A 9,338-nucleotide genomic window follows, 5' to 3' on the forward strand; every position below is an offset into this window, starting at 1 on the left:
TTTGGGTTGCTATGACTGTGAACAGGGAGGGTCAAGTGCCAACAACTAGCATAGCTTTGGCTCAACAGTCCGACCAATAATATCTAAACACAATCAATAATTACCATCAACAGTCATACGCCTTGAAACCTTCGCTAATGTTAGCAATGAATTGTTGTTAAAAAAAGAAGCAGTGATTAAGTAAGAATATTGACAATTAGACAATTATCTAATAATTGTTACAGGTCTAGGTGCACCACAATTTCCGATTTTCTGAATGAACTTTGATGCTACTCACACAAAGCGCTCAACTAGGATCAATACCAGTGATCGGACGCCCTGACTGGGACGGAGACCTTCCACTACATCAGCATTTGAGTTATTTTAGCATTTGAACTACATGTTTCTTTCCTTGGATTAGCATAATCCCACCACTTTGAAAGAACAGGCTCTTGTGTTGTAAAAATACTTTTGTGAGGGTATTCATGGCAAAAGCATGGCAAGATTTTGTAGGCTATGTAACTGTTTTAGCCAGTGCAAAGTCTGTGCCCTGATTTAAAATTGCCTAATTGTGGAGGTGTTTATGTGTGTGGAGCTCTGAGAATAGGAAATGGTTTTTATTTGGGGCGTACCAAAATAATAGGATGCTTGGTTATTTTTAGACCGGGCCAGAAAAATCTTTTTTAATGCCTAGAACAAAACTAAATATCTATAGTTTCCCCTGTATTCATTCTACAGCAGCGCACCACCATGAACGGCAGTGGTAAACAACGCGAGCGTCTGTGGTTATTTTACGCCTGTAACAGCGGGACAGTCGAGTGTGTGAACAGCTGTGAAGGTAACGTTGTTGGTAGCGGAGCGGGTTACACACTGGTAGTGACCGACACACCAACGGGCTGACAGTGTGTTTTTAGCTGAGCTAGACCAGAGAATATTCAGTTAAAACAGACTGGATGATGCCGTTTTGCCCTCATTGTTCTACATCAGGTTTGCTGGACGTGATGTGTAGATGTGGTTAAAACAACCCACCCTATTATAAGGATCTAAGCGCATGGCACAGGTGTGTTTTGGGCGAGTCCAAATCCACTTTTGTTGGTTTGACCACATAAAAAAGAGTCGGTGCGCCAGACGCATGGTTCTAAAGGATTGTACTTCCTGTCTTCATTAATAAGAGGTGTGTTCTGGGTGGAACATGCAATCAGTCAAGCCAGCTGCGTTTGGACCTTGGTGCATGCACTTGGTCCTAGTATGATAACTGAGTGGCACTGTAATATTTTTACTTGTGATCTTTTGTGTGTGTAACAATAATGTGTGCGCACTGTGCACGAGGCTAGGAGGATTTTATTAATTCAATGTTAAAAAAACAATGAAATGCTGTGTTATTGACTTTAGACCAGGTTTTTGTTGGTCACTGACGTAACCACGTCGTCAGAAGGACTGAGTCCACGTCGTTAGGACTGAGTCCACGTCGTTAGGACTGAGTCCACGTCGTTAGGACTGAGTCCACGTCGTTAGGACTGAGTCCACGTCGTCAGAAGGACTGAGTCCACGTCGTCAGAAGGACTGAGTCCACGTCGTTAGAAGGACTGAGTCCACGTCGTTAGAAGGACTGAGTCCACGTCGTTAGGACTGAGTCCACGTCGTTAGGACTGAGTCCACGTCGTTAGAAGGACTGAGTCCACGTCGTTAGAAGGACTGAGTCCACGTCCTTAAACCCAACATGGCCGTGCACACGTGCAGGCCATTGTTTTTTTGCAGTGATGGCGGTGACGAGCAGTCTGGTAGCTGCTCACAAAGAGCGGTATTTGGAGAAGTTAGAGATAGCAGGATGGTTTCCGACCTGTACCTTCTTCCTCCCTCTGTTTTCAGTCTGCCCCACTTCAGTCCACACGATCTGTCCCACTATGGGGTAAACGGGGTCTACCCAGACACTGGGGCTGATCTGCTTTTAAAAGTCTGGATGCTACCAGTTCTTTGTAGCTGGCTGGGTTTCAGGTACGCGATGCTACGCTAACGGCGGGGGGAGGTACCTCATAAGGACATCACTCTAGGGTTTATTTTGTATTAACATATAGTCTTTACTTGAGTAAAGATTTATATAACACGTGGCCTATGTTTTTAGAAGACATGGCCGGTCGTGGCTACCCACCTACACTGGGGGTGCCAATGCAACTTGCTAATTGATCCCTGAACGCATCCCAGCTCTGGGAAGTGCAGTCATTAATCATCAGTTATCAATCATACGTTAATCTATGCAGTAAATCACGGAGTGTATATGATCAGTAGTAACTCATAATTGTAATATCTAACCATCTTTTTATCTGGGATTGTATTCGCTGTAGCCTGTTAATATTTGACCAGTTCGACACAGCATAGTAATTAAGATGTATTCACGGACATATTCAAGGACATTTATGGTGTCACTGCAGCAGTAAACAATAACATATTGACGCCACAAAGCATTTAAATTAACTTTAGTCGGACAATATAAACGGACTGAAGGGGTGGGGGGGTATACATGGAAAAGGGGAGAGACCGCGGCGCTGCCTTCTCCCCATCAAACGGTTTCCAATAAAAAAAAAAAAATATATATATATATATATATATATATATATATATATATATATATATATATATATATATATATATATATATTGGCTTTACCCTGTCTATTGGCACAGCCCACTGCACAACAAGAAATACCATTTTATTATATGAAAGAGCAGTACGTGTTTAGCTTGCCGTCCGTCTACAGCCCAGCTCTTCCGCCGTCCGTCATGGCGTTCATAGTTCGCGCGAGTAGAGCATGACGTCACATGCAAAAAAGGAATTGAAAGTGTCTGTTACTCAATACTTTAGAGGTACCTAACCCTACAAACAGTAGCTCCTTTCTAGTGATTGTCTTTGAGACTTGGTATTGCTCACCAGGGCTCAGTCAGCAAACGTTTCACACTAAATTAAACAAAATCCTCGTGGTCTTGGCAAAGACTGGGGTCTTTAATACGTTAGAGATCGCTTTTTTCCCTGGAAGATGAAAGCATGAACTGAATGAGCATGTCATCATATTATAGTAACATCCTGGCCTCCGGCAACTCAGCGCTCCACCACACCAGGGCCTTCTTCTGGTCACCATAGAGATCCCAGCAGCAGAAAGAGGCTTTGTCCACAGTCTTTGCATGAGGAGAAAGGCTTGTGGGCCAGGGAGGAAAGGAGAGAGGACTCTCACGCCTCAACAAGGAGGCCATGCTGACCCTGAAATACCTACACCCTCACTTAACACTGTGTCAGTAGGGCTGGGGGAGAGTGTGTGGGGGTGGGCCAGAGGGGGCTGGCCTCAGGATGAAACGGCAGTTTATCTGTACAAAATGTCAAACGCATGATGAAATAATAGGACCTTAAATGAATGTGTGTTAAATAGGACTAGGTAACGAGTTCAATACTTTTTGCACCGACTGAATTAAAGTATCGAAAAATGCCTCGTCACTCAACACCCAGTTTCAATCAAGGACTAAATCTCACCAGCAGCAGTGAGCCAGTTAGCATGCATGCAAAAGATTTGTGCTGTAACGTGAAATGTTACTTAAAAGTTTCAGGTACCGGTATCAAAGGTTTTTGAGCCCTAGCGTTAAAAGTGTTGACGCAAGGTTTTAAGGAGGTTCTTGATCAAAATAAGGTTGATGCTAGGGCTGCACGATATTTAGTTTTATCATCTACATCGCCATGTGCCCAGGAGCGATAGTAGCATCGCAGCATGAGCGATGTTAACGCTACAACTTTTTTTGCTGCATAATAAAAAAGTATACTGTCACCGCTCTCCTTTTCCGTGATTGTAAGCGGCCGAGTCTTTGACAGGTAGCCATGTGTCCGACAGGACTAGTTATGGGAGGTGAGGCTCTCTGTGTGTAGGAAAGTAGCGTAAGCAGCAGCTGCCGCGGACACAGTGTCTTCTCCCGGCCATTTTACACCCAGAGGCTCCCAGCCAGGCTAAAGCTGATATAGTTAGCCTTCAGAATCAAGGCGGCTGTCCCAACTAACGTTATGGTCGGGAGCCGTGAAGCTGGAGACATAACACTAATCTACAACAGCAGTCCGTGTCTGATAGAACGCCATTCTCACTGGTTTACGTCTTCTTGGATACACAGTTTGTTGCTAGTGCGTGACATGCAGGCTCTGCATGCACGGCCAACCCCCAATCACAATCAATGATTATCACTTTATCAAACAAACAAAGCAGGCCTGGCTAGTCGACCACAGCCTGACATTTAGAGGAAGCAACGTGCATACATTATTAATATCATAGACTTTATCTTGGATTGATAGTATTATATGAACACAATGGTGTCATGTCAGTCAGCCATGTATTTAAAGACCTTGTTTCCCTCTCTAAGCATTGAAGTTCAACAAAGAATGGTTCACATAAGAAAAGCATATTATTTTCTATGCAGATGCACTCCCCAACAAAATCACCCCAGTAGTCGAGAATGATTTATTTCCAAATAGAGCTACTATATTTATGTCTTCTTGTAAAAATGTGTCCTTTTTCATATTGCAATCTATCAATCTTCAATACCCTGCAGCCCTAGTTGATGCATTTAAACTCCTGACAATCCATTGGTTACCACTGGGCGAGCATACGGACTCTGTTTGCCCTGCACTGGGTGCGTCGTGCTTCCACTCCCTGTTTGCAGGGACAGAATATCCCAAGACTTTGGACCTCCGACTCAAATGAAGGCCGTCAGGCAGCTCTCTCCTTCACTGTTTACAGCAGCTCTTATCTCTCAGCTCATATAAGCCTGGGAAAGAACAATTATTCTGGCACTTTATTGATATAAGAAGTGAATGCTATAAATCAAGATTACTGTCATGTTACTCAATGTACCCGCAGTTGCTAACATTTATTCCATTGTCAGGATGTCTGTAGATTAATTATAACCGCAATAGATTCGAGACAGGTTTGATTCTGCACCTGCATGGACTTCTTTACTTCAAAAGTTGCAACCAATCAGTATAATATTGTGTCTCTTTCTAAAACAGTGAATGTACATACAATACCCATTTAAGTCCTGTTTCAAGCCAAACTACCAAACATATGCTGGTTCCAGCCTTTCAGATGAGCTGCTGTTCTGTTTAATATTCTAGTAAATTGAAGATCTTGTTTTGGACTGTAAGTTGGACAAATCAAGACCATGCCTTTTTTTTGGGTTAATGAAACCTGTATTATGCAGTTATTAACATTTCTTAGACATTTAAAGAGCCAGGGGCAGACGTGCAGTAAATCGCCCGGCTCATATGGTCTCACAGGTGAGCTAAGGTGAGCAGGTGGAATAAGGACTGCATGTAGTCAATGGTGATAAAATGGCGATGAAAAATGAGAGATAAATAGAGTATTTTAGCGGTGAAGCACTCGACACATTTAAGACAGCTCTTGTTTTGCAGTGTCTTTTGTAAGTTACTGATGACTTGGGGTGGGTGGGTTGAATTGTGCATCACTGCTGTGAGGCTCTCATGTTGGTTTTTAAGTATCTTGCCTCTGGTGTTTCCTCACTTATGAAAGCGTTTCCTCAGCTCGGTTCCTGTTTTTGTGTGTGTGTGTGTGTGTGTGTGTGTGTGTGTGTGTGTGTGTGTGTGTGTGTGTGTGTGTGTGTGTGTGTGTGTGTGTGTGTGTGTGTGTGTGTGTGTGTGTGTGTGTGTGTGTGTGTGTGTGTGTGTGTGTGTGTGTGTGTGTGTGTGTGTGTTCAGTCTGATTGCTTGAGCTAGCTAACGTTTGACATAGTAACCCCATCAGTTAAAGAACTGACGGACCTGTCAGCCAATAAGACTCAAACACGTGATGTCCTTATAAACCCTCTGATTGGTCTCTCCTTGCCTGCGGTCAATTCACCAAAGATAGAAAATGACAACACTGCTGTCTTCTTAAGTGACAAAAACATTGGAGAATTGTCGTTAATTCCCAACATCAGAACCATTAATATTTTACTTACAGTAGCTAACATTTACAGTGTGTGTAATATAGTTACCTCCAAAGTGGAGTTTCTTATGAACAGAAGTGAGAAAAACAATCCATTTTTTTCACTCAGACCAAATCTTGATGCCATTGCCTGCGGGAGCATCTTTCCATCCGATGGTTCTGTATTTGGGCTGCCATCCAAAAACAAACTCCATAAAAGAGCTGTTGGCATTATGTGACTGAAATCCTCACTGCTCCACTGTTGTGCCATAGTCTAAATGAACACACACACACACAGATACGCAGATACAAAATAGCCTGGTGGTTGCATAAGCTTCCCTGACAGTCCTTTTATGCTGGGTAATAGAGAACATGTATTCATTCATTCAGTTTTCAGTATTTTCCACTTAAAGTTAACCGAGGGAGGCTTGGGACGCTGAGATGACAGGAGACTGGACATCCCTGCTGTGATCATGTTGACCGTGAAGTTAAGCTGTCCAATGACAGGCTGCCGATCCGTCAAGATTAAACGGGGATTATAATTACATTTGGTGCAAGCAAAGTCTCTCCTCCTCTCAAACTCCGAATGCATTTATGCTAAGTTACATATATACACGTCAAGCTCTGGGCTCAGCAGCTGCTTTATTAAGAATACAGCACGACCAAACTCATGGAGATGATTATATGCATAGAGACGATGGCGAGGGGTGTGGGGAACAGTTCTGACAGATAATCTTTGTCAAACATCTTGGCAAATTTAGTGTTTTTAATACAGTTTGGTGTCTGATAAACACTGAAGCTAAATAAGAAAAAAATACTGCAAGATAAAAACCGATAAGTAAAAACAACAACATCCATTCATCCACTGTTTACCCAGGTCTGCCCTCCCACCCCCCACCCCCAAAAGAAATGTAAATAATTCTTCACTATCTTTTAGCTGGGTGCCTTTTGCCTGTGACACTCCACTGAGCTTGATTTGACATCAGAGCACTCTCCTTGGTTTCTCTGGGGAAAAGATCATTTCTGGGGTATAGTGCTAATTCATGTCTCTAAAGACACCCATGATCAGAGGCCTGGTAGAGTGGTACGGTGGCAGATTTTGTTAGTAGAGGCCACTTGTTCGTGTACACACACACACACACACACACACACACACACACACACACACACACACACACACACACACACACACACACACACACACACACACACACACACACACACACACACACACACACACACACACACACACACACACACACACACACACACACAGAGGTTCCTCTGTCAGCAGACGAGTTGTTAGCTGTTGGGGTGGAACCAATGAGAAAACCACTTCCTGTGCTTGTAGCGAGTTGCTACAGTGCTGAAGTGACATTGTTTGTTTTCTCTCAGCCAGTTCATGAGAACTTTATGAGAATTGAGAATTTTAAATCATACAAAAAACATATTAAATATTAAATAATGAAAATACTATTTCAATTTAAATCCTATAATAGCATACGGCTGTAAAGTGAAAGCACAGGAACCAATTATTTGACAAACATCAGCATCCAAATGTCTCCAATCTCTTGAGTGTGCGTACATTCTGTTCTTACCAAAGAACAAACATTGATAAATGGGAAAACTGCTCAAGCGGCCAATGTAGCTGATAGAGGAGGTACAAGATCTTGACTTAATGAAATAAAGACTTTTTTCACAAGGCTTTAAGAATGAGCTCCGACTTTAAGTTCTGTTAAATTCAGCGACGAACCGTTCATTGCACAACTTCTTGCTTTTGAGTGGGACGGTAGCAGTCCCCGGACTCTTTGACTGGATGGTTTCAGGAGGCTGATGTGAGAGGTGCTGCACATGGCACCCTCCCACACTAAAATATACAACATGTTTGAGATATAGCTGTTTCTCCCTGTGGAATTATGCTCCGAGATAGTCATAAAGGCTTCATATCACATACTGTTCAGGGTTTTACCCGCGGTTCAAGGTCCTCTCGACAAGGCCGCCCTCATTATGTGACACCAGGTTAGAGCACAGGATCTGATGTTTAACTACAGCATGCTGTAAAACCATTAACCTCTGACACTCAACAGGCTTAGGGAATGGTTACAATGGCTGCCTGCTGCCTCTAGTGAATTCTAAATGATTAACGCTATAAGTTAAATAGTTAAAAAATATATTATTCTAACAAAAATAAAAAGTAAAAATAAATCGTAAAAAAGGCTATACAATCTATTTCTTAACTGCTAGATAAGGCAAGTTTGCCCAAGCTAAGTTCCTGGCTCTCTGTTGCACGGTGTTCACAGTGCAGAGCTACGTGACACATGGGTTAAATCGTCGTCCTACACTACAGAGCGTGGCAAGCAGACACACAGCTGCAGGTGGATGGGCTGGGGTCTGGCCCGGACAGCTGTGGAGCGGTGTCAGTCGCAAGGACTCGCCAGGAAGGTGGCTGCATGTGTGAGTTAGCTATCAGCCCTGTGGCTACCGGAGTGAGCGTAGCCTGTTAGTCCCGGGCAAAGGTTAAAGGAAAAGGCTGGTGTTCTCTAGTTTTCTTATTTTTAATGAATGCCAAAAGACCCCAACCAAAAATGGGTTTCTCCATCTCTCATAACCTTTAGACTTCCCGTCATGTCTGCAGCCCTCAGACCCAAACTGATTGGTTCCTACTGAAGACTTACATCTTTGGAAAGGATTCACAAATATATAGATTATTTTTCCAACAAGGCGGATCCCAGTTGGTTTTAGCAGCTGTTGCTCAAACTGGAAGAATGTTAGCATTTGCTGGGGACTATTTTCAGATTAATTCACTTTTGGTGGTGTAGTGGTTCCTTTTTGCAGTACAGTGGCACTTGGGCTGGGCAATATATCAATATTATATCGATATGGATATACTGTATGAGACTAGACATCGTCTTAAATTTTAGATATCGTCATATTGTGATGACACAAGTGTTTTAAAGGCTATATTACAGTAAAGTGATATCCTGAACATTCCAGACTGATACCAGCTGTTCTGTTATTTGCCTTTACCCACATAGTCATAGGATCCACATTACTGATGACCATTTATCACCAAGAGTCAACCCCTCTATATCAGCGCAACATCAACATTGAGGTATTTGGTAAAAAATATTGTGATATTTGTTTTTCTTCATACTGCCCAGCTCTACACGGCCCACCTTTTCAAAGGGATTTTAGTGTCATCTTACCCCCGAGCCACCCAACCTCCAATATAACATGCATACTGTTCGGTCGCTAAAGGACGGACGGACAGCTGGATGGATGGATGGATGGATGGATGGATGGTTGGTTGGTTGGTTTGGTATTGGTTGACACATAGATATGGTATGTTCCACTAGATAACACTTCCCAACAGTATGTGTTTGACAGGCACAGCATACCTCTAAGAACTGGT

At 42.9% G+C, this 9,338-nt stretch overlaps 1 pseudogene; it reads left to right on the forward strand.

The window, feature by feature from the left end:
- The window catches only part of LOC116705672 (Na(+)/H(+) exchange regulatory cofactor NHE-RF1-like), a 20,143-nt pseudogene that overhangs the window by 2,598 nt on the left and 8,207 nt on the right, over positions 1-9,338 (forward strand).

This window comes from Etheostoma spectabile, chromosome 17 (genome assembly GCF_008692095.1).
Source record: "Etheostoma spectabile isolate EspeVRDwgs_2016 chromosome 17, UIUC_Espe_1.0, whole genome shotgun sequence".
Lineage (NCBI taxonomy): Eukaryota > Metazoa > Chordata > Actinopteri > Perciformes > Percidae > Etheostoma > Etheostoma spectabile.